The sequence below is a fragment of the Macaca fascicularis genome, chromosome X (genome assembly GCF_037993035.2).
Source record: "Macaca fascicularis isolate 582-1 chromosome X, T2T-MFA8v1.1".
Lineage (NCBI taxonomy): Eukaryota > Metazoa > Chordata > Mammalia > Primates > Cercopithecidae > Macaca > Macaca fascicularis.
Window position 1 is genome coordinate 25,856,512 of NC_088395.1, and position 27,544 is coordinate 25,884,055.

The 27,544-nt window shown below is 37.3% G+C and overlaps 2 long non-coding RNA genes across 5 annotated transcripts in view; one reads left to right on the top strand and one right to left on the bottom strand.

The window, feature by feature from the left end:
- The window catches only part of LOC123570889 (uncharacterized), a 251,642-nt gene that overhangs the window by 148,460 nt on the left and 75,638 nt on the right, over positions 1-27,544 (bottom strand). The window lies entirely within an intron of this gene.
- Positions 4,538-27,544, top strand: part of LOC135969034 (uncharacterized) — a 51,814-nt gene continuing 28,807 nt past the window's right edge. The window contains exons 1-2 of the long non-coding RNA XR_010584086.1: positions 4,538-4,756; positions 6,812-6,908. This is a non-coding gene — a long non-coding RNA (uncharacterized lncRNA). The remainder of the gene's footprint in view (positions 4,757-6,811; positions 6,909-27,544) is intronic.

Consider the following 27,544-nt stretch of genomic DNA (forward strand, 5'->3'; position numbering starts at 1 on the left):
ATTTATTTTTCTAAGAAAACTTTCTACAGCAGACATTTTTGGAAAAAAACAAAACAAGCAAGTGAAACACATAATCAACCTAGTTAGGGCATATTTATGTAGTTGATGCAACAAAATATAGGAAATCTAGACTATCCCGAGGAGTTTGCCATGTATGATTATTGAAATTTAAAAGGGGAATGAACTGGTGGTAGAGCAGTTTCAAGTGACATGCTTAAGATAGTTTATTGACATATGCTGAGATTGTTATTTTAAGAAAAACTATGCAACTAAACATGTGTAGATAGGAATTAGAAGTGTAAAACCATTTTAAAATTATGAATAAATAGCAATATAGATGGCATAACTATGAATGGAAATGTTCAAAGGCAGAGTTTGTTTATATATGCTGTAGATACTAGGAATGAAAACCCAAAGACACAGACCTTGCCTTTTATTCATCACTGGAGCTCAGAATGTAGAGTGAGACTTACAAAGAGAAAATTGCAAATGATCCAATAAGTACTATGCTAAAGGCATACAAAAAGAAAAAAAAAGACAAAGCAACGGGGATTATGGCCTACTAAACAATTCTGGGTGAGGCTTCCAAGCAGAGGCCATAGCAGAGGCTAGAACCCTTTTTTGATACTGATTTTAATTATAAACTTATAAAAGCATTGAATATAATAGAAATATGGAATATATAGAAAGCATAAATAAAAAAATACAAATCACCCATGACTTACCTTCCAAAGATACACATTTAGTTTTAAATATTTCATTGCACATATTTTTGCATCTGTTTTAAAGGATTGTGTTCTTATGGTGTTCATAATTATGCACCTTTTGTAAAAAATTGACCTTAAAATATAGAATAAACAAGTAGAAACACGAAAATATCAGACAGTAATACTTGTTAACAGATCTCTCTGTTACAGAGCTCTCTGTTACACAGAATTTAATCTCTCTGTTACACAGAGAATTAAATTGTGGTGATGTGATTGAAAGTCACTGAGTGGATTTTTAAATTGCGTTGTCAATGAAGGCTCTCTGTGGAGGTTCTACGTAATCTTAGAATATATGGCAAGCACTGTAATTAGCTGCAGGAAAAAACAGGTGATTATCAGTGCAAGCTATGGAAACAGTGGTGCACAGATCTCCTGACAGGATCAAACTCAGCATGTTTGAGGAACAGGAACAAAAGACAGCCTAACTGAATTGTAGTGGCAGGTTCAAGAGTAATAGGAGATGAGACAAGATCATGCATGATCTGGTATTCACGGGTACGGAGTTTTGTAAATGGGCAAGGCTACAAGGGGAATACTTCCTTAGCCCTTATAGTGGCACAGGTGAGGGGTAATGCTGGCTCCACCTGCTGTGGCTACAGCTGAGACGTAAAGAGTGGTGAGTTCAGGGGTCATTTTAATAGCAGGGACTTCAAGATTTACTAATGGTTTAGAGCTAGAGAATTAAGAAGGAGGAAGAATCTTGGGTGACACCTAGATTTTGATTTAGAAAAACTAGTCATGTGCCACATAATGTTTCAATCAACAATGGACCATATAGATGACAGTGGTCTTATAAGAGTATAATGGAGCTGAAAAATTCCTATTGCCTATAGATGTCATAGCTGTTGTAACATCATAGCACAACATATTATGCACATATTTGTGCTGATGCCAGTGTTATTACAGAAGAAAGAAAAATAAAGTTAGTGTAGCCTAAGTGTACAGTGCTTATAAAGCCTACAGTAGTGCACAGTAATGTCCTAGGCCTTCACATTTACTCACCAATCATTAACTGACTCACCCAGAGCAAGTTCCAGACTTGCAATCTCCATTCATGGCAAATGCCATATATAGGTGTACCCTTGTTTTATCTTTTATACTGTATTTTTACTATACCTTTTCTATATTTAGATATGTTTAAATACACACTTACCATTGTGTTACAGTTGTCTACAGCATGAAGTACAGTCATGTGCTGTATAGGTTTGTAGCATATGACAATAGTTTATAGCATATACGCTGGTGTGTAGTAGACTATCCCATCTAGGTTTATGTAAGTACACTCTATGATGTTTGCACAACAATGAAATTGCCTAATGCTGCATCTCTCAGAATGTATTCCTGTCATTAAGTGATGCATGAGTGTACACGGATGATGGCTTAGTGTGATTTACTCATCCTGGCATGTCTAAGACTTTCCCAGTTTCAGCACTGAAAGTCCTGTGTCCTGGGAAAACCCTTAGTCCTAGGCAAATTGGGACAGCTGTTCAAACTAAATATGACTTAATGTGAAGCAGGTTTTATTGTGGTGGGTGGGAAGAACAAGAACCAACAGTCATATTTTAGTTTTTTGGTAGTTTGAAGTATGAGATGCCTTTACACATCAGAGTTGAAGGAGGAACATTAATGGGACAGAAATAAGAATGATGAAGTATCATTTTAAATATCAGAAAAGAATCATGGAGGGAATAATCCAGTTCAAATGTCTTGTATTTCAATTGTTCTGTGTTGCTGAAAACATTGCATAATCATGATCTGCTTAAGAAATTCAGATGCATATTGTTAGCTTATGGATGTTGATTATTTTAACAGACTGCTTCCCAAATAGTCACGTGGTTGAATTGTTATTGAATTACTCAAAATATTTCTGTTTAAACCAAGTGACAATGGTATCAGATTCTGATTATCAGAAGTACTGATTCAAGGAAAAAAGTTATGTGTTTATTTGCATAAGACATTACATATTCATTAAATGTCAACATGTTCAAAAATCCCTCTTACTTATAGCTACTTTTCCTCTAAATCCCATATGGTTTGTCCTCAACGTTTCCTGATCTGTTCCTTCACAAAGTCTTCAAGTACTTTGGATGTCACTTTAAGTAGTGTATCCCAAAGGTAGAAAACTGAAGCAAGGCCTGCTCTGTTTAGTTGTAACCACCGATTAAGTACTCTAAATGTGAAAGAGGTATGGGAAAGGGATAGGAATTTTGTGATAGCAAAGTTCTTCTAAGAGAAAATTTTGCCTTATGGTACCTTGTTACATTGGCATTTTGCTTATTGAACAGGGAAACAAAATTGTGGGAAGTGGTTGGAAACTTTAGAGTCATGGAGTACAGATGAACGTTCTGTCTGAATTGCCATATACATATGCATTTGTATTTAAGAACTTCTGGCCAGGTGCGGTGGCTCACGCCTGTAATCCCAGCACTTTGGGAGGCCAAGGTGGGCAGATCACCTGAGATCAGGAGTTCAAGACCAGCCTGGCCAACATGGTGAAACCCCTTCTCTACTAAAAATACAAAAATTAACCAGGCGTGCTGGCAGGTGCTTGTAATCCCAGATACCTGGGAGGCTGAGGCAGGGAGAATTGCTTGAACCCCGGAGGTGGAGGTTGCAGTGAGCCGAGATTGTACCACTGCACTCCAGCCTGGGCAACAGAGCGAGACTCTGTCTCAAAAAAAAAAAAAAAAAAAAAAAAAAAAACAGAAGAACTTCAGTCAATTCTATGTATATAATCACTCTTCTGTATGTAGATCCTTAATAGACAAAGTCATTCATTTTGTTTTCAAACACTTATTGATAATTTTATTCGTAAGCATTCTCCTCATTGATATAAATAGAGCAATTCTAAAAATTTCCCAAGCCCAAAATATTTCCTCCCATCTAGTCCTTCAGTTGAACTTAGGATTTTCACATGGTTATATAGTTGGATTCTTTTAGTATAGTTACTGAAGACTTTTAAAAACAGAAATACTGGGCCGGGTGTGGTGGCTCACACCTGTAATCCCGGCACTTTGGGAGGCCAGGGCGGGTGGATCACTAGGTCAGGAGTTCAAGACCAGCCTGGGAAACATAGTGAGATCCTGTCTCTACAAAAAATACAGAAATTAGCTGGGTGTAGTGGTGCCTGTACCTGTAGTCCCAGCTACTTAGGAGGATTGCTTGAGTTCAGGAATTCCAGGCTGCAGTGAGCTATCACTGTGTCACTGCACTCCACCCTGGGTGACAGAATGAGACCCTGTCTCCAAAAATAAATAAAATTTAAAAAATGAAACACTAGTGTGGACACATTAATGAGCGATCATTAGCATATTTAAAATCATTTATCAGCTTATCTACAAGGACTTGAATAATCAATACGTAGAACAGGCATCCTTTTGATGAGAGATGGAAATCAGAAGGTACAATTTCATAATGAGCTTGATCCCTAGGGAAATAAGAGCTTGAATATCCTATTACAGTGGAGACTGCTAGTCCCTGAAAACAGTAGGAAAGTGACAACTTTCACCAGGACATACCTGCTTATGAAAAGACAAATAATGTGGAGAGTGCCTCAGGATCATGTGTTGAAGGCATGCTATTTACCTCCTAACTTCTTTTCTAAAATGTGATATTAGCATACATTGACGTAGCCCTTCTTAGGTCCTGATCAAAACAAAGATAGGGCAATAGTAATAAGGTAAGATGGGGAGAACAGATATGCTGTTAGTGTAACAATATATTGTTGTTACATCATTAAATTATCAATTTTACCAAGGAAACAATTTATGATTTTTTTTTTCATTATACCATTTCAGTTCATCCCTGCCTGCTACACTCAGAATCTGAAGCCCCTTACCTTAATGGGCGTCATGAAATTGACAGGAAAAGGAAGCTGGACCTGAGAAGATCTGAGAAGGGATCTGAGAAGACCAGAAGAACAACGGTGAAGTAAAATAGAAAGAGTGAGAACACTGGGTGGTCCAATCTGATGGAGATTCATCTCGATGGTAGGAAAAGGACTAGTTTGGGAAAATGAAGTAAATAGTGGTTCTGGGCTATCTATGGACTTAATAATTAAATTTTCTAAGAAGTTTGCTTTCATGCAATTGATCTTTATCTCAGTACTACCTATGGCAGATCTTAAAAAATATGTTGTTCAATGTTTTCATTTTAGAGATGAGGAAATTGAGGTTTGGGGAATTTAAGAGACCTGCTAATGATTAATAGTTAAATTTACATATTTTAAAAACTGATATTTTTTCCTTCTATGCCACAGGGTTTTGGTTATTATCTTTCAGTAAGTTAGCTACAAGAGAAGGGACCAGCTTTCTGGTAAAGCTGAAATCACTGAAAAAAACAAAATCTCATATAAATCTCTAGCTTGTAATATGCTTAGAAAGATTATTTTGGACTAGACAACCCCCCAAATCAACATTATCCTCATCCTCATCAACAAAGAATAAAGATTTAGGAAAACTGCTTAGAGTATTTAATAAAATAGCTTGTTTCAGACAAAGATACTTAAGGGACTTTCTTCCAGAGAGAAAAACAATCTGAAATTACACAGAGTGATTTTATATAACAGGAAAATGAGACAATGAGACTCATTCCGTCCTTCTCAGTGCCAAGTCCAATGACTTAGATTTGTGATTTGTGTGAGCATAGGAGAAGGGTAGGTACTCTGTATCTACTGTTTATTTGGATGTTCCATTTTAAAGGGATAAGCCATTTGAATTCCCAGAGTTAATAAAAGCCAACTCAATGACATGACAGCTCCTCAGAAGTGAGAACATTATAAGTAAGGTTTATGTTCTATTTAATGTTGTTTTTAATGGAGCAACAACAAACATTTCTTTTATTGAGGAGATTTGCTTACATTTTGTCTAGTAGAAACAAAATGGGTCAAGCGTATGATAAAGTTAAATAAGATAATTGTGAAAAGGGGGAAAATAAGCAACAACTGGAAAATATATACTAAAATATTTAATTGACCAAGATTGGAAATAAAAAGTGAGCATAGGGAAATTTTATGCTAGGAAATGAAAACAAGGCATTTTAAAAAGATTGTGTTATATTAAGGCTATGTGATCAAAAAACAGACATAAACTTATACCAAAAAAAAAAAAAACTGTGAAGAAAGAAAAAGAAAAACTCACTTCGGTCCCCTAGGAGTCAACTCTAGTCTGGTACTTGTTCACATGAATTTAAATCTAGGGTAAAAAGGTTGTTTTTCATTGCTTAACAATTTGGCAAATTTGTAGTTTTGATATGAGTCAGATTTGCAATTGACTCGGGGAAATCGATTGTGCAATGGCCATACTGTGCATTCCTGCTGAATCACACAAAGCCACTTAGAATTATTTGAGGGCTGAGGTTAACCAGTTATTGGGCTTACTGCTGCTGCTGCTGCTGCTCTGCCTTTGACCAGAGAAGCAGAGGAGAAAATCGCTAGTCAAGAGTGGTAACTGAGACAAATACCTACCTTAGTCATCTCTCACCACCTCAGAGTACTTTATTAATTTTGGCTTGTGTTTCAAATTTGGTCCTTAATTTATATGTAACTGGGCATTTTCTATTTAAATATCTCCTTCAAAAGATGGAAACTACTTGAAGGCAAGGACTTTGTGTCAGGTTTCTTTGTAGCCCCCCTAACACTTACCACACAGTAAGAGATTCCACCAGCTGGTCCTTTGTTCATTGTCAGTGAAATTAAAACTCAGTGACACAGAGCTAATAATATCTCCCCTAATGTTTGCACAGCATAACTGAGATACAATTTGTCTCTTATATTATCTAGTATCTTGGACATTAGTAACAATCCAGAAATATTTTGCATTTTGTGAATTTAAAACATTTAAATGATTTGAGGCTAACAGCTCTAATTTAGAAGCAGAAAACTAAATCTTAAATTGTCTGAATTGGTACTTACAGAAAAGTATTGCTAACTTTCCTCTCAGAAACCAAATAATGTTTAGGTCACAAGAGATCATTTTAAAAAGTGGTAAACCAGTGGTTGTTGAAAAGGGCCATGGAATGATGTCATGATTCATTTTTTTTCACAGCAAAATGTGAAGACAAGCCTTCAGTTCCCTTCTTGACCACCAACATGGAACTAAACAATTAAACCTGTCAGAAAAGAAAAAGCTGCTGTATTTTAAGGTACAGTTTCATGCATTGTTTTAACTTTCTCTCTGGCTACTTATAGGAGCTTGAAAAAATAAAAAGGCCAGGAAATATGTACCCTGGGAGCGAAACTCAAACTGCAAACTCAGTTTCCAATTCTCTCAATGAGCCTGGGGTTTAGCTTGAGTGACAGTGGAATCCCCAGCCAGCCAATTAGAGCGTGGTTGAATTGGAGTAAGGCTGAGAGATGCAAGAAACAAAGTCATGCTAGAATGTACAGGTGGGTGAGGAGTACTGGGAAGTGCACTGCAGCTGGCAGAAGTGATTAGGCTTGATTTAAATTGAGTTTCCTAACACTGGTACTAGAGCAGGGAACAGCCAGATTTACATGGAATGGATGGGATTTTTTCCTGAACAGTAGCTGCCATAAAAGCAGAGTTAGAAATGAGCATGACGCAAACCACTGGGAAGGGCTCATTAGCAACAGTTCACTTTTACGACACTCTGTAAATGGCATTCCATATAGATTTTGCATGGGTTTCTTGCAATCCGAAATCACCGTTTCTGTGAGTGGTGAATGTGCCTTTTTATAATCGATATGAAAGAAAGCGTTTATTTTTAAGGAAGTTAATAGTTTTGAGAATTTGTGCAGTTTGTAATAACTAAATATCAGTTCTAAAACCTTGAATGTTGTATTTTTTTTTAACCAAACTGGCTATTGTTTTCATGATTACAGTTTATAAAATCAGAGATGGCTCATACAAGGGAATTTTCTTCTTGGGCAAATAGAAAAATATTTGTAATATGCATTACAAGTACTAAGTATGTGAGCAGATATTTTAAGTTTGTTTAGTTCAAATTCCTGTCTTTCTATCTTACAATGCACATGGCCCCTTTTCTTCCTATAAGCAATCCTTGTCAGGCGGCATGTACAAAGTGTGACTTTTCTTCTCTCAAATGTTTGTCTTATAGGTCTCTCAGTAATAGATTAAACTGTTTTCACTTATCTAATAAAGATACTATTTTTTCTCAGGAAATTATTATTTACTGTTCTCTTTAGAGATCTCAATGGCAATATTCTATATCAATAGGAGCTGTGATAAACTGAAAAGCATTGCACCCAACAAACATACATTCTGTTTACATACAGAGATTGTTTTCTATATTTCAGAACATAAACTGTTATTTTAAAGCCTCTTTTACTAGCAAGTTTTAAAATAATTTCTCAAAAAAAAGATTCACATAGTCAAAAAATTGATACTAAACAACTGTTACTTTTCTTCTTTGAAAGAGACATTAATTGAACTTTTCCTATCATCATGATTAATACAGTAACACTGTAGATTTTTCATTCATTCCTTGTCAACAGCTGAGAAATAAAGTGACGATATGACAGCTATATAGGCATTTGTTTTGTACAACTGGTAGAAGAAATTGTACAGAAACTCAAACAGCCACTGTACAGAAACTCAAACAGCCACTGCAAAAAGTAGAAAAAAACTCAAAAATATGACATTGCTATGGTTTGAGTGTTTGTGCTCTTCTGAATTTTTATATTGAAACTTAATTCCCATTGTGGTGGTATTAAGAGGTAGACCATTTGGGGAAGTAGTTATGAGGGCTCTGCCTTCATAAATGGGATTAGTGTCCTTACCATGGAGGCTGCAGCTTCCTGGCCCTTCCATTTCTTCTGTCATGTGTGAACACAGTATTTATGCCTTCTGTCTTTTCCACCATGTGAGAACGCCTCAACAAAAGGCCATCTACAGAATAGCCCTTATCAGATGTCAAATGTACTGGCACCATTATCTTGGACTTCCCAGGCCTCCAAAACTATAACAAATAAATTTCTATTACTTATAAATTACCTAGTCTATGGTATTCTATGGTATTTTGCCATTGCACCAAAAACAGACCAAGACTGGCATGTATCATTTTAATTATTTAATCAATTATGTACTATTAGTGTTTACAAAAACTAGTCTAATACCAAAATAATACATAAACAATATTTGGTGTGTGATATGGTTTGGCTGTGTCCCCACCCAAACCTCATCTTGAATTCCTACATGTTGTGGGAGGGACCCGGTGAAAGGTAATTGAATCATGGGGGCATGTCTTTCCCATGCTGTTCTCGAAATAGTGAATAAGTCTCACAAGATTTGATGGTTATAAAAAGGGGGAGCTTCCCGCACAAGTGCTCCTCTCTTTGCCTGCTGCCATCCATGTAAGATATGACTTGCTCTCCCTTGCCTTCTGCCATGATTGTGAAGCTTCCCCAGCCACGTGGAACTGTAAGTCCAACTAAACCTCTTTCTTTTGTAAATTGCCCAGTCTCAGGTATGTCTTTATTGGCAGTGTGAAAACAGACTAATACAGTATGTATATGTTATAGATAAATAGTTTGAGTTCTGACTTCTGAAATAAATAGTTCTTAAACTGGGTGAGGCTATCAGAGTTTCACAAGATAGACAAAATTAATGAACGTTTTAAAATATACCTAAACTTATTTTCTAGCCTAATTTCTATACTTTAATCTGTAATTTGCATATATTGAACAAAATTAGACATCCAGAATCTACTTCATTTCAATAAATATTGCAGTTTCTGCTAAATCCACGTGCATCTTTTTTCTTTCTTGTTTCAACTTTTAGGTACATATTTACCCTTTAATTCTATATTTAAGGTAACAGAGACATAGACTTGAGAAGACAACTTAGTTCAATTCCTAGCTCTGCAACTTATTAGGCTTGTGTCTTTGGGTAAGTTAATTAATGTGATTTTGCCTCAGTTTATACCTCATCTAAAAATTGAGAATACAGACTCTTTTGGGTTATTATAAAAAATTAAATGACATAAAGTAATTATAATACTGCTAACACTTAACAAATGTTTACTACCATGAATTCAGGCCTAGAATTTAAGTGTAGCATCACCTAACAACCCACAAATATATCAATGAAGTTACAGTGAAAAAAGTGCCTAATACTGAAAAGTATACTGTTAAGCTATTAAGGGACTATAAGAGGGTCACTAACTAAACCTTCTTAAGAATTGCATTTAATATCTCAATATAATTTCCATATAACTCAGAATTTCCACACCTGTTTGAGAAAAATAATATATATCTACACAAAAACTTATATAGTACTGTTCATAGACTCTTTATCCTTGCTATAGTATGAATTTTTGTCTCCTTCAAAATTCATGTTGAAACTTAATCCCTAATGTGGCACTATCAGGGGGAGGGGGTGGCTTTAATAGGTAACTGGGTCACGAGGACTCTGCCCTCATGAATGACCTAATCTCCTGCATGGATTAATGGGTTATCACTGGAGTGGGACTGATGGCTTTTTAAGAAAAGGAACAGAGACTTGAGCTAGCATATTAGTATGGTCAGTCCCCTTGCCATGTGATGCCCTGGGTCAACTTGGGACGCTGCACAGAGTCCCCACCAGCAAGAAGGCCCTCATCAGATGTGGCCCCTTGACTTTGGACTTCTCAGCCTCCATAACTGTAAGAAATAAATATATTTTCTTTATAAAGTACCCAGTTTCAGGTATTCTGTTATTAGCAACAGAAAACAAATCAAGATAATCCTAATAACCAAAACCTGCAAACAACTCAAAACAATTATGGTATATCTATATGATGGAATACTACTTAGTAATAAGAAAGAACTATGGATAACATGGAATATCTTAGATATTCTGGAGATAATCTTAGATCTTTTAGATAATCTGGAGAACATTTTACTGAGTGAAAAAGCCAGGTATAAGAGAGTATATATTATATGATGTTATTTACATAAAATTCAAGCCATGACAAATCTAAATTATAGTGATAAAAAGCATTAGTGGTTATCTGAGGCTGAGAATAGGAATTAAACAATGCTATTTGTTAAAAGCCATCTGTTTTAAGTATTTGTGTGATTTCTGTTTTCCAGACTGCATCCTAACAACTTATCAAGACATTAGAAAAAGGACAGTGTATTCTACACAAATACAATAAAAAGGAAATGATAAAGATAAAAGAAATTAATAGAATGGAAAGCGATAGGGATAGTGAAAAGATGGTCCTTTGAAAAGACTAAAACACTGCTAATGTACTGGCAAGAATGATTGGGACAATAAACAAAATGTATATGCCAGGGCAGCTCCCAGCGAGATTGACACAAAAGGCGGGTGATTTCTGCTTTTCCAACTGAGGTACTCAGTTCACCTCATTGGGACTGGTTAGACAGTGGGTGCAGCCCAGGGAGGGTGAGCCGAAGCAGGGTGGGGCATTGTCTCAACCCGGAGGCACAAGGGGTTGGGGGATTTCCCGTTCCTAGCCAAGGGAAGCCATGAGAGACTGTACTAGGAGAAACAGTACACTCTGGCCCAGATACTGCACTTTTCCCATGGTCTTCAAAACCAGCAGACCAGGAGACCCCCTCCAGTGCCTGGCTTGGTGGGTCCCACCCTCACAGAGCCTAGCAAGCTAAGATCCACTGGCTTGAAATTCTTGCTGCTAGACAGCAGTCTGAGGTCCACCTAGGACTCTCCAGATTGGTGCAAGGAGGGTCGTTGCCATTGCTGAGGCTTGAGGAGGCAGTTTTCCCCTTATAGTGTAAACAAAGCATCTGGGAAGTTCAAACTGGGTGGAGCCCACCAAAGCTGAGCAAGGCTGCTGTAGCCAGACTGCCTCTTTAGGCAGGGCATCTCTGAAAAAGCAGCAGCCCCAGTCAGGGGCTTACAGATAAAACCCTCATCTCCCTGGGACAAAATATCTGGAGGAAGGGGTGGCTGTGTGCACAGCTTCAGCAGACTTAAACATCTCTGCCTGACAGCTCTTAAGAGAGCAGTGGATCTCCCAGCACAGTATTTGAGCTCTGATAAGGGAAAGGCTGCCTCCTCAACTGGGTCCCTGACCCCCATGTATCCTAACTGGGAGACACTTCCCAGAGGGACCGACAGACACCTCATACAGGAGAGCTCTTGCTGGCATCTGGCAGGTGCCCCTCTGGGATGAAGCCTCCAGAGGAAGGAACAGGCAGCAATATTGGCTGTTCTGAAGCCTCTGCTGGTGATACCCAGGCAAACAGGGTCTGGAGTAGACCTCCAGCAAACGCCAGCAGATCTGTAGAAGAGGGGCCTGACTGTTAGAAGGAAAACTAACAAACAGAAAGGAATAGTAGCAACATCAACAAAAAGGACGTCCATTCAGAGACCCCATCCAAAGGTCACCAGCATCAAAGACCAAAGGTAGATAAATCCACAAAGATGGGGAGAAACCAGCACAAAAAGGCTGAAAACTCCAAAAACCAGAACGCCTCTTCTCCTCCAAAGGATCAGAACTCCTTGCCAGCAAGGGAACAAAGTTGGATGGAGAAGGAGTTTGATGAATTCACAGAAGTAGGCTTCAGAAACTGGGAAATAACAAACTCCTCAGAGCTAAAGGCGCATGTTCTAACCCAATGTAAGGAAGCTAAGAACCTTGAAAAAAGGTCAGATGAACTGCTAACTAGAATAACCAGTTTAGAGAAGAACATAAGTGACCTGATGGAGCTGAAAAACACTGCAAGAGAACTTCGTGAAGCATACACAAGTATCAATAGCCAAATCAATCAAGTGGAAGAAAGGATATCAGACATTGAAGATCAACTCAGTGAAATAAAGCAAGAAGACAAGATTAGAGAAAAAAGTGAAAAGAAATGAACAAAGCCTCCAAGAAATATGGGACTATGTGAAGTAGCCAAATACATGTTTGATTGGTGTACCTGAAAGTGACAGGGAGAATGGAACCAAGTTGGAAAACACTCTTCAGTATATTATCCAGGAGAAGATCCCCAACCTAACAAGGCAGGTCAACATTCAAATTCAGGAAATACAGAGACCACCACAAAGACATTCCTCGAAAAGAGCATCCCCAAGACACATAATTGTCAGATTCACCAAGGTTGAAATGAAGGAAAAAAATATTAAGGGCAGCCAGAGAGAAAGGTTGGGTTACCCCCAAAGGGAGGCCCATGAGAATAACAGCAGATCTCTCGGCAGAAACCCTACAAGCCAGGAGAGAGTGGGGACCAATATTCAACATTCTTAAAGAATTTTCAACCCAGAATTTCATATCCAGCCAAACTAAGCTTCATAAGTGAAAGAGAAATAAAATCCTTTACAGACAAGCAAATGCTGAGAGATTTTGTCACCACCAGTCCTGCCTCACAAGAGCTCCTGAAGGAAGCACTAAGCATGGAAAGGAAGAACCAGTACCAGCCACTTCAAAAACACACCAAATTGTAAAGACCATCGAGGCTATGAAGCAACTGCATCAACTAACGGGCAAAATAACCAGCTAGCATCATAATGACAGGATCAAATTCACACATAACAATATTAACCGTAAATGTAAACAGACTAAATACCCCACAATTAAAAGACACAGACTGGCAAATTGGATAAAGAGTCAAGACCCATCAGTGTGCTGTATTCAGGAAAACCATCTCATGTGCAGAGACACACATAGGCTCAAAATAAAGGGATGGAGGAAGATCTACCAGGCAAATGGAAAGCACAAAAAGCAGGGGTTGCAATCCTAGTCTCTGATAAAACAGACTTTAAACCAACAAAGATCAAGAGACAAAGAAGGCCATTACATAATGGTAAAGGGATCAATGCAAAAAGAAGAGCTAACTATCCTAAATATATGTACAGAAGGGCCCAGATTCATAAAGCAAGTGCTTAGAGACCTACAAAGAGACTTAGACTCCCACACAATAACAGTGAGAGACTTTAACACCCCACTGTCAACACTAGAGAGATCAACGAGACAAAAAATTAACAAGCATGTCCATAACTTGAATTCAGCTCTGGACCGAGTAGACCTAATAGACATCTACAGAACTCTCTACCCCAAATCAACAGAATATACATTCTTCTCAGCACCACATTGCACTTATTCTAAAATTGACCACATAGTTGGAAGTAAAACACTCCTCAGCAAATGCAAAAGAAGGAAATCATAACAAACTGTCTCTCAGACCACAGTACAATCAAATTAGAACTCAGAATTAAGAAACTCACTCAAAACCACACAACTACATGGAAACTGAACAGCTTGCTTCTGAATGACTACTGGGTAAATAACAAAATGAAGGCAGAAATAAAGATGTTCTTTGAAACCAATGAGAACAAAGACACAACGTACCAGAATCTCTGGTACATATTTAAGGCATGTGTAGAGGGAAATTTATAGCACTAAGTGCCCACAAGAGAAAGCAGGAAAGATCTAAAATCGACACCCTAACATCACAATTAAAAGAACTAGAGTAGCAAGAGCAAACAAATTCAAAAGCTAGCAGAAGACAAGAAATAACTAAGATCAGAGCAGAACTAAAGGAGATAGAGACAGGAAAAACCCTTCAAAAAGTCAATGAATCCAGGAGATGGTTTTTTGACAAGATCAACAAAATAGACTGCTAGCAAGACTAATAAAGAAGAAAAGAGAGAAGAATCACATAGACGATATACAAAATGATAAAGGGGGATATCACCACCAATCCCACAGAAATACAAACTACCATCAGAGAATAATATAAACACCTCTACACAAATAAACTAGAAAATCTAGAAGAAATGGATAAATTCTTGGACACATACACCCTCCCAAGACTAAACCAGGAAGAAGTCGAGTCCCTGAGTAGACCAATCACAAATTCTGAAATTGAGGGAGTAATTAATAGCCTAACCAACCAAAAAATTCCAGGACCAGATGGATTCACAGCTGAATTCTACCAGAGGTACAAAGAGGAGCTGGTACCATTCCTTCTGAAACTATTCCAATCAGTAGAAAAAGAGGGAATCCTCCCTAACTCATTTTATGAGGCCAGCATCACCCTGATACCAAAACCTGGCAGAGACACAACAAAAAAAGAATTTTAGACCAATATCCCTGATGAACTTCAATGTGATAATCCTCAATAAAACACTGGCAAACCAAATCCAGCAGCACATCGAAAAGCTTATCCACCATGATCAAGTCGGCTTCATCCTTGGGATGCAAGCCTGGTTCAACATACACAAATCAATCAATGTAATCCATTACATAAACAGAACCAATGACAAAAACCACAAGATTATCTCAATAGACAGAAAAGGCATTCAACAGCCTTTCATTCTAAAAACTCTCAATAAACTAGATATCAATGGAATATATCTCAAAACAATAAGAGCTATTTATGACACACCTACAGCCAATATCATACTGAATTGGCAAAAACTGGAAGCATTCCCTTTGAAAACTGGCACAAGACAAGGATGCCCTCTCTCACCACTCCTATTCAACAGAGTATTGGAAGTTCTGGCCAGGGTAACCAGGCAAGAGAAAGAAATAAAGGGTATTCAAGTAGGAAGAGAGGAAGTCAAATTGTCTCTGTTTGCAGATGACATGATTGTATATTTAGAAAACCCCATCATCTCAGCCCAAAATCTCCTTACTGATAACCAAATTCAGCAGTCTCAGGATACAATATCAATTTGCAAAAATCACAAGCATTCCTATACACCAATACAGACAAACAGAGAGACAAATCATGAGTGAACTCCAATTCACTATTGCTGCAAAGAGAATAAAGTACCTAGGAATACAACTTACAAGGGATGTGAAGGACCTCTTCAAGGAGAACTACAAATTACTGCTCAAGGATATAAGAGAGGACACAAACAAATGGAAAAATATCCCATGCTCATGGATAGGAAGAATCAATATCATGGAAATGGCCATACTGCCCAAAGTAATTTCTAGATTCAATGTTATTCCCATCAAGCTACCATTGACTTTCTTCACAGAACTGGGAAAAACTACTTTAAATTTCATATGGAACCAAAAAAGAGTCCACATAGCCAAGACAATCCTAAGCAAAAAGAACAAAGCTGGAGGCATTATGCTACCTGACTTCAAACTCTACTACAAGGCTACAGTAACCAAAACAGCATGATACTGGTACCAAAACAGCATGATACTGGTACCAAAACAGAGATACAGACCAATGGAACAGAACAGAGGCCTCAGAAATAATGTCACACATCTACAAACCATCTGATCTTTGACAAAGCTGCCAGAAACAAGCAATGGGGGAAAGGATTCCCTATTTAATAAATGGTTTTGGGAAAACTGGCTAGCCATATGCAGCAAGCTGAAACTGGGATCCATTCCTTACACTTTATACAAAAATTAACTCAAGATGGATTAAAGACTTAAATGTTAGACCTAAAACCATAAAAACCCTTGAATAAAACCTAGGCAATACCATTCAAGACATAGGCATGGGCAAAGACTTCATGACTAAAACACCAAAAGCAACAGCAACAAAAGCCAAAATAGACAAATGGGATCTAATTAAACTAAAGAGCTTCTGCACAGCAAAAGAAACTATCATCAGAGTGCACAGGCAACCTACAGAATGGGAGAAAATTTTTGCAATCTATCCATCTGACAAAGGGCTAATATCCAGAATCTACAAATAACTTAAATTTACAAGAAAAAAAAAAAAACATCAAAAAGTGGGCAACGGCTATGAACAGACACTTCTCAAAAGAAGACATTTATGCAGCCAATAAACATATGAAAAAATGTTCATCACCACTGGTCATTAGAGAAATCCAAATCAAAACCAAAATGAGATACCATCTCATGCCAGTTAGAATGGCAATCATTAAAAAGTCAGGGAAGAACAGATGCTGGAGAGGATGTGGAGAAATAGGAATGGTTTTACACTGTTGGTGGGAGTGTAAATTAGTTCAACCATTGTGAATGATGGGCAATTTCTTAATAAAACACATTATTGAATGTATCCCATAAATATCGGGCAGTTCCTCAAGATTCTAGAACTAGAAATACCTTTTGACCCAGCAATCCCATTACTGGGTATATACCCGAAGAATTATAAATCATTCTATTATAAAGACAAATGGACACATACGTTTCTGTGGCACTGTTCACAATAGCAAAGACTTGGCACCAACACAAATACCCATCAATGATAGACTGGATAAAGAAAATGTGGCACATATAAACCATGGAATACTATGCAGCCATAAAAATGGATGAGTTCATGTCCTTTGCAGGGACATGGATGAAGCTGGAAACCATCATTCTCAGCAAACTAACACAAGAACAGAAAACCAAACACTGCATATTCTAACTCCTAAGTGGGAGTTGAACGATGAGAACACATGGACACAGGGAGGGGAACATCACACACTAGGGCCTGTCGGGGGTTGGGGGGGCCAGAGGAGGGATAGCATTAGGAGAAACACCTAATGTAGAGGACGGGTTGATAGGTGCAGCAAATTACCAAGGCACATGTATGTATACCCATGTAACAAACCTCCACGTTCTGCAAGTTCTGTACCCGAGAACTTAAAGTGTAATAATAATTATATATATATAGATATATATTTATGCGAGGAACAAAGAAAGATAAATTACTACAGATTACACAGATATTTAAGAGAGCATAAAGGATGTTATTAATAATGTTAGAATAATTATAAACATATAAAATGGGCAATTTCTTAAAACACATTATTGACTGTATCCCATAAATATGTACAGTTATTACATATAAATTTAAAAGGAACAATTTTTAAAAATTCTGAATAGCCACATTTTATTAAATAATCCTCACAAAGAGAACTCCAGGCACAAATTACTTCCCAGGTAAATTCTTCTAAAAGTTTAATTTTAAGAAAGATACCTATTTGATATAAATTTTTCTAGAGAACCAAAAAGTGAAGACTTTCCAACTTGTTTTGGGACTCTAATGTAAAGTTTGAGTTGAAAAACCTAATGAGACTCATAATAAAGGAAAATTACAGGCCAGTATCAGAAAAATTGATACAAAAATCATAAATGAAAAAATAACACATCAAGATATACATAAAGTATATTATGGTCAAGTAGTTTTACAAGAATTAAAGGTTGGATTCATATTTAAGAATGTACCAGTGCCATTTTGCACACCATCAAATAAAGGATTAAAAAATCACATGATCATTTCAATTGATATGAGGAAAGCAATTGATAAAATACAATGTCCAAACATTACTTACCAAAAAGAAAATATAACCTCTTAGCGAACTAGAAATTGGAGACAACTTTCTTAAATTTGTCAAGATTTCCTACAAAAAATAAAACTATGTGAAACATTGAATTTAATAGCAAAATGTTGAAAGCCTTCCCTCTATGATAAAGAATAAAGGGATGTACTCTATAATCACCTCTATTCATCATTGAATTGAAAGTTCCAAGAGTGCAAAAATGTCAGAAAAATGAACGAAAGTATGTGTGTTTTTAAGGAAAAAATAAAACTAATTCTCATATATCATTGTCTATTTAGAAAATAAAAAATAACAGGAAGACTAATCAAATTAATAATGGTATTGGCAAGGTTAATACAAAAATATCAATTGCATTCTTATATCCTAGCAAAATTGGAAAATGTTAAAAATGGTACTATTTATAATAGTATAAAGCACACATATCTTCCCAAAATAAAACTGAATCAAAAAACATATGTTAGAATGTTTGCAGCAGCTTTATTTGTAATTGCCAAAATGAGAAACAACCCAATGTCTGTTAGTAAATGGACAAATAAATATAGGACACATCATACAATGAAAACCTATAATAGCAATGGTTCTTAGACTTTTTATCTAAGGAGACTTTTACACTCTAACAAAAAATTGAAGACCTTAAAATGCTTTTGTTTATACGAGTTTTGTCTATCGATATTTACAGTATTAGCAACTGAAACTGAGATGTTTTAAATGTTCTGTCAAGAATTGTGAAGTGTCTGAGAATTTACTCTGCTTGTAAGCTAACAAGTTCGCCTGCCAGAGTTTCATGCATGCTGGTAGAAGACACAAGAATATCAAGTCAAAGACAAAGGACATTGTAACTTACAGCAATAGCAGTACACAGAGTATCAGCATTATCTTATGTCAGTTTTCCAAGCCCAAGTTCCCCCAGGACAATATGATTACGGCCAAGTGACAGCAGCACATGCAATGACTAATGTTATAGGAGAGAAACCCTGAGCTTAGGAGCCTGATTATTTTATAATGAGCAGTAAGCATGTCTTCCCTTTGTTCAGGAGGGAGACCTCTCTTTCCCAAAGCTATTCCTTATATAAACATCCTTGAAAAAGCACTCCGGAACAAAGTCAGGGAGTCCTTCCATTCATAAGAAAGTGCAGAAACAGAAGAGGCTCAAAGAATTATCCTCCAGCCCACTTATTCCACGTTAAAATAAATAACATTTTATGAAAAATTGTTATTTTCCAAAACAAAATTATTGGAGAGAGTGGCATTGCTTTACAACTTTACAAATCTATTCAATGCCTGGTTTAGTGAAAGAAGCGTATCTGCTTTTGCATTCATTCTGTTTTGATATCACATGTTACATAGCGTTTGAAAACTTCTGTATACTCAAAAGAAAATGAAAAGTCAAATAATATCTGATGATGATGGTAGTTTTGATGTTACTGACCCTCTGAAAGGGTCTTGGGAATTCCCAAGGGTGCCCAGACTACAGTTTGAGAACTGATTCTATATATCAATACAAATAAAACAGTGCAGAAACTAATTGCATGGATGAACCTCAAAGAACCAAATATATCAAAACCAAAATTGAATATACTATGTGATTCCATTTATATTAACTGCAGAAAGGTAAAATTAATCAATTGTGATAGGAGTGGGAAAGGTTAGAGATTAGGAGGAGGTATGGATAGGGACAGTGCTGAGTTCCTGGCTACATTTTGATTCTTAGTGTTTTCATAAATGCACTCACTGCATAAATTGGAAAAAAATGTGTACAAGGAGGGTTTTAGCAGCATTCTATATTAGAGTCATGTGTTGTGTCCCACCAAAGGATATGCTGAAGTCCTAGCCCCCAGTAATCAGAATGTGACTTTATTTGGGCATGGGGTCATTGCAGATGTAATTGGTTTAGAGGAGGTCATACTGGAGTAGACTAGGTTCTTATTCAATATGACTGCTATTCTTATAGGAAAAGGGAAGTTTGGGCAGAAACACATAGGGAGAATGTCATGTGATAACAAAGACAAATACTGGAATTATGCAACTGCACGCCAAGGAATGCCCAAGATTGCTGGCAAATAAACATAAGCTAGAAAGACGCAAGGAAAGATTCCCCTACAGGTTCCAGAGGGAGTATTGCCCTGCAGACACCTTGAATTTGGACTTCCATCCTCCAGAACTGTGAGACAATACATTTATAATGGGTTAAGCCACTTGATTTGTAGTACTTTGTTATGGCAGCCCTCAGAAACTACTACAGCAAGTAACTGGGAGCAACCTAGATGTCTGATAACAAATGGAAAATTAAATATATTAAAATACTGTACTGCAAGAAAATAAAGTTTTTAAATAAATGAAGTAGATACATAACTACTAATATAAAAAGGTTCAAAATATATTAAATCTAAAAAAGTTACAGAAAAAATACGTATTGTTACATTTGTGTAAAGGAAACTAATACACGTACGTGTGTGTGTGTGTGTGTGTGTGTCTGTGTGTCTGTGTTTCTGTCTGTTTGTAAGGAAACAATAGAAATATCAATAGTTTTATGTCTGTGGGATAAATAACCAGAAAAAGGGAATATCTTTTTTTTAGCTTAATCTTCTTTAATTTTTAAACCATAATCATGTATAGCTTTTATAATGGAAACAATGCAAATCTGTTCCTTTACTGTCCAAATTATTTCAATGGATTCTTTTTGCCTGCAAGATAAAAGTTGAAATCCTTATTCAACACCTACAACGTGGCTTCCCCAAACTCTCCCTCCTTGGCTTTACATATTTCTGTCTCTTACCTCTAAAATGGTGCCTGGAACATAGAAGACACTCAGAAAATTTGTTACCTGAATAAATAAATTAACTGCTCCAATGCACCATAAGTTTAACAGATCAAGGCCTTCTTTCTAAATGTAACACTTTCAACTTTCTCAGCCTATCCCTTTCACATCTTATAAGGCTAAGCTTAAACATCATTTCTGTTAGGAAGACTGCCTGACATTGCAAACTTTGTTAGGTCTGTCTGGTTCTAGGCTCCCAGGACACCTTCTATTTCTCCCACTTAACACTCAGAATAGTAGTACTGAGGTTGAGTATCCCTTTGTGAAATGCTTAGGACCGGAAAGAAGTGTTTCAGATTTTAGATTTTTTTTTTTCAGATTTTGGAATATTTGCACATATATAATGAGATATCTTGGAATGGGACTCAAGGATAAACATGAAATTCGTTTATGTTTCATATACACCTTATACACATAGCCTGAAGGTATCTTTATACAATATTTTAAATAATTTTGTGCCTGAAACAACGTTTAAGTACTTATGTATGGAATTTTCTCTGGTGGTGTCATGTCAATGCTCAAAAAGTTATGGATTTTGGAGCTTTTCAGGTGTCAGATTTTTGGATTAAGGATGCTCAACATGTAATCTTGTATTGTCATGAGTTACTTCATGATGGAAATTCATTGTGAGAAACGCATCAATAAGGTGATTTAGTTGTGCGAACATCATAGAGTGTACTTACATAAACCTAAATAGTATAGCCTACTACACACCTAGACTATATGGTGTAGCTTATGGGTCCTAGGCTACCAATCTGTATAGCATGCGACTACTGAATACTGTACACAGTTGTAACACAATGACAAGTATTTATCTAAACATAAACAGAAAAGATACTGTGAAAATATGATACAAAAGATTAAAAATGGTACCCTAAATAGGGTATTTACCATGGATGGAGGCTGAAGGACTGGAAGTTGCTCTGGGTGAGTGAGTGGTGAGTGAATATGAAGGCCAGGACATTACTATACACTACTATAGACTTTATAAATACTGTATACTTAGGCTACCCTAAATTTATAAAAATGTTTTTCTTTCTCTAAAATTATCTTTTGCTTACTTTACACTTTCTACTTTTTAAACTTTTCAAGTTTTTTTGCTTTTTGACTCTTTTGTAATAAAACTTAGCTTAAAATACACACATTGTTCAGCTGTACAAAAATATTTCTTCTATAAGTTTTGTTCTATTTATTTACTTCTTAAACATTTTTGTTAAAAACAAATACATACACACACACATTAGCCTACGCCTACACAGCGTCAGGATCAATGTCAACGTCACGGTCTTCTACCTCTATATCTTGTCCCATTGGAAGGTCTTCAGAGGCAATAACACACATGGAGCTGCCATGTCCTATGATAACAATGCTTTCTTCTGGAATACCTACTGAAGAGCCTCCCTGAGATGGTTTTACAGTTAAACTTAATAAAAATCAGTAGGAGTACACACAAAGATAACCAAAAATGTATAGTATAATACATAAACCAGTAACATAGTAATTTATTATCAAGTATTATGTACTGTACACAGTTGTATATGTGATACTTTCATATGACTGGCAGGGCAGTAGGTTTATTTACACCAGCATCATCACAAATACGTGAGTAATGTTTTATGCTATTACTTTACAAATGGCTACTATATCTCTAGGCAATAGGAATTTTTCAGCTCCTTTATAATCTTATAGGACTACCTTCATAAATGTGGTCTGTCGTTGACCCAAACATTGTTATGTTGTGTGTGACTGTAATTACAACTCTGACCACCCCTGCCAGTCCTTCTAGCCTACTCCCTATCTTCACTCCATTATTTTTCAATGACCCCTAAATCTCCAATCTATTTATATTACATTAATATTTCTGTACCCACAATCCCACCCCCCATACACTGACTTCCTTTCTTATTCAGCTTATATTCTGGAGTCCTTCAATTGTAGCAAGTCCCTGGCCATTACTAGCTTACTTGCCCTTCATACTGCACTTACCTGGCAAAATGCTTTACCTTCCACACGATCTCTGTATCTCATTTACATTTTTTTATAAGATACTCTTTTTGCAGTGAGTCCTGCTTTCTCCTGAATTATCAGCTATTTCTGCCCTACAAGATCATTATATTGTCATACAAAATATGCTCTGGTGTCTTTGTCATTAATATATCTTGACATAACTTGAGTATAAGTGTCATTCATTAATATTACTTGAGGATGCTTATTAAATTATACTTGTGTACTCAGTGTAAAGATGATTCAGAATAAATTCTAAAATTAAGATGAGAAATAGCATGGAGTTTATTGTAAATATCGCATAATGTTTCTAAGATGCTGAACTTTTGAGCTCTGCTCTTTTTATACTTTATTCAGGTTCAGCTACATTTAATATAACAGAGAACTATCCATTTTAGCAATTGACATAACAAACTCTGACTACTATTCAAAATTTTATGATATATCAGGATACTGGAGAGGGAAGTAAGGCTATGCAAAATATACAGAAAAGTTTTTTGTTGTTGTTGTTATTCTAGTAACCTCACAACTACTCAATAAATCCCTTTATGATTATATAGTACTTGTCCTTGAAGCCATAACAAAAGTACACACACACACACAAAAAAAAGAGAGAGAACAGAGGTTGTAGTCATATCTACCTGGAAAAATATCAGCCATATCTATATGGAGAGTCCACAAAGTATGAAAGTTTGCTTACAAAAACAAGCTTTCAAAGGTGTAGTTTATAGAATACCACTCTTTCACCAACTAGATAGTGGCTAATATGACAGGTCAATTTTAATAACAGAATTATATGTCAACATAGTTGGTGAAATAAAGAATACAAGCAAAACAATGTTGTTGCTTGACCAAATGCTAAACTAAAAGGTTCAGACAGATTTAAGGAAGTCTGAGATGGTATCATTGAACTCTAGAAACTTAGGAAAATAGAATGAATTATTGCTTGGGTCAAATCAGCAAGTTGTGACTCAGCAAGTGTAACTCAACATGAATCTCTTGATCCCCTGCTACATGTAAGACATTGCCCTAAGCACAGGCTTTGGATCTGTGGAAAGGAGTGAGGTAGGTAATCTCTCTCATCCTTGCTTTTGAAGACACCAGTTTACCCTCCATTCTTTCACGTTCTACAAGTCTCTGTGTAAATGACATTTTATCCAGGCTAGTTAAAAACTTACCCTTGATTTGTTAAGGTAACACTTATAACTGGTCTCCCCACCACTAATGTATCTCCAGAGCAGACTCCTCATGGCAGGCTCTGAGTTTGTAGTAATTCAGTACAGCATCACCAGGAAACTAATACACTCTTTTATGCTAGGACAAGGTCCTTTTGAACTGCATCTTTTGATATTATCCCTTTTTTAGCCTGTGTCTTAACTACATGGAATTGCTTGGAGTTTCCAGAATATCTCAAACTTTTCTACTTTAGTACATTTGTGCATGGGTCCCCTGTGTCTGGAATGACTATTCCTGCCTACTTTCTGTCTTTCATTTTTGCTTTGTTGTTTTGAATTGTTGATATTATTGTTACTATTTTTTTAACATTTTTTTTTCTGTTGGCATGATTGTACTTTTTTGTTTTAATTCTGGGAAATTTGGAAAGTTTTGGAAAATAAAAATCTCACCATACAAATCCATCTATAACTGTAGTTTTGGTCTGTATACGTCTAGTCATTTATTTAAACAATGTTATAATTTAAACTATTATGGACTATCATGAATACTATTTTATAATCTACCATTCCTTGCAATATTGTGAGCTTCTCTTACTACTATTTGATAATCTAATAACTATTTTTAACTATCACAATTACATTCAACTGTAGGAGATCAGTCAAAGTGGTGGGAGAAATTATAGGGAAAGGGTACAAACCTTCTGAAAGGTCAGAAGGCTCTGCATAGCATCAGGGCAGAAGAAGCTGAAGGGAGCTGTTCTCCTACCCTGAGGCAGAGGGCAAGGAGTAGGTATAAGGAAGTATAAGGGAATTTAGCATAAACAGGCTTGTTTACTTATGTTAACCAGGAACCGACCTTTGATCATCCACACAAGACTGCTTCCAGAAAGGGGGAACAATAATGTTAATTACCCACAGACTGTGTTGGCTCCAGGCTTTTGGCATTATGTCTGTACTAAATAAAAGCAGGCAGCTCCAACTTATCAAAACTGCTCACTCTTCAGTAGTCCCCTAGCTGCTCTAACACTGCATACCTGTGTCTGAGTACTCCTTTCATCCATTGCTCAGCCAGGGTCTGTGGGATGGACCTGGCAGCTGGTGCCCTGTATGAGGATCACTGCAATGGATTGTGACAGAACCCTCAAAAATGAAGGTTAAGAGACTGTGCAGTAAGTCATTGGTGCCCGCTCGGGATTTCCAAGTTTGAGGGAATTTTCAAGCTAGGGTTTCATCATGGGACAACAGTTATCAGATCAATAACAACAGTATGTAAAAATATTGAAACAGCTGTTTAAAGCTGGCAGAGCCTCGGTTTCTCAGGCTCAGTTAAGGAATCTAATGCAAACTGTTGTTTCCCGTAACCTATGGTTCCCAGAAAAAGGTACGCTAGACCTAGAGCTCTGGGAGCAAGTGGGGAGAAATCACAAACATCATGATGCACAACGGCAATGGGTCCCAGTAACATCTTTAACGTTATGGGCCTTAGGGCTGCTTTGGCCCTGCTCTACACAGAAGAGCCTAAAATGGGAAAGGAGGAAGAACCATCACCTACCTTACCACCACCTCCTCCCTCAGCCCTGCTATTACCGGGTAAAGATACGAAAGAGGAAATAGATTTTCCCTGAGCCCTCTCCCCTAATACATTGGAAAAAAGACAAGGGATACAGTACAGTTATGGAACCCTGTCTTACTTAGGCAAGCAGCATTAAAAGGGGAGCTCTTGCCCTGCCCGGTGATGCAAGATCGACAAGGCAATACTTATAAAGAGATAAGGAAAAGCATTAGAGAAAATGAAGCCGCTAGCCCATTTATGAAAGGATTAATTGAGACTACAGCAGACAACTTCCATATGACCCCATGGGACTGGTCCGTGCTAGCTAAAACAACTTTAGAGACCAGTCAATACCTCCTCTGGATGGCGGAATATGATGACTTGTGCAAACAACAAGCCAACCAGAATCAATTTGCCAGGCAAAATATAACGGCTGCTATGCTCCAGGGGAGTGGTCCCTATGTCAATGTACAACAACAATTAAGTTTTGTTCCCCAGGCCTATGCACAAGTGTCTTTGTGTGCTCTCAGGGCTTGGGGCCGAATTCTCAAATGCAGAATTCAACAGGGATCTTTTGTAAATGTTCGACAAGGGCCTCAGGAGCCATTTGTTGAATTTATCAATCAGTTAACCCAGGCAATTAAAAAACAATCATGCACAGGCCGCTGATATCTTATTGTTGCAGTTGGCTTATGAAAATACTAATGTAGACTGCCAGCAGGCAATGCAGGCAATCAGAGGAAAGGCAGCTACAGTTGGGAAACTTATATGAGCATGTCAGCTGGTGGGGACTGAAACACACAAAGCCAGAATATTGGCTATGGCATTAAAGCCTCCTAACGTGAAAAGGGCAGAAAAACCCAAATTGTTTTCTATGTGAAGAGCCAGGTCCTATGAAGCGGGAATGCCCCAATAGTAAAGACCAAAGTAACTCAGGAAAAGTACCCCCCTCTATATGCCCCTGATGTAAAAAGGGGAAACATTGGGCAAATCAATGCAGGTCTAAATTTGATTTTTTAAAAAAAGGAACCCCCCCTAAGTAATCAGGTGGGAAATTTAATGCAGGGCCAGCCATAAGCCCCGCTCCAAACTGGGGCAATACCAGAGGCTTTCCTCGGTCAGATGGGAGGCCCACAATTCTCTTAGAGCAGCCACCTTGGGGAGTACAGGACTGGACTTAACTCTGCCCCCAACAAATTAGTGCTAAAAGGAGGAGAAGACCCTAAAAGGGTTGCAATAGGAATCTGGGGCCCACTGCCTCCGTGAACACTGGGATTAGTCCTAGGGCGATCAAGCCTATCCAGTAAAGGAATCAATGTGCTCACCAGGGTAATTGTGATTGTCAAGGTGAGATATTAGTTATGTTGCAATATAAAGGTCTACATATTCTTCCCCTCAAATCTAAAATAGCTCAATTACTAGTTGTACCATACTGGATCCCCAACGCCCAGGGAAAGGAAAGGGGACAAGGAGATTTTGGAAGCACGGGAGCCACAAGAGTATACTGGAACCAATTAATCACTGATCAGAGACCCACGATTACCTTAAAAATTGGAAATGAAAATTTTACTGATTTATTAGACACAGGAACGGACATTTCGATCATTAGTAATCAAAACTTGGCATTGGGTCACTAAGAAACAAAAATTGTTGGCATCGGGGAAGCACATACAGCCAGGAAGAGTGCACACTCCCTAACATGTAGCAATTCAGAGGGAAGGAAAGCAGTCATACACCTCTAATCATGCCCATCCCTGTTAATCTTTGGGGATGGGACCTATTAGCCCAATTAGGGAGTCACTCTGCTGACCCCTTTCTATTAACAGCCACTTATTCCTTCCCTGCCCCTGACGTGGCTCTCTCATAATCCAATTTGGGTAGAACAGTGGCCTTTAAAGGGAGAGAAATTACAAAGAGCCCATGAATCAGTTAAGGAACAATTAAAAGCCAGCCATATAAAACCATCAAACAGTCCTTGGAATTCGCCCATTTTTGTCATTCCCAAAAAATGGTAAATGGAG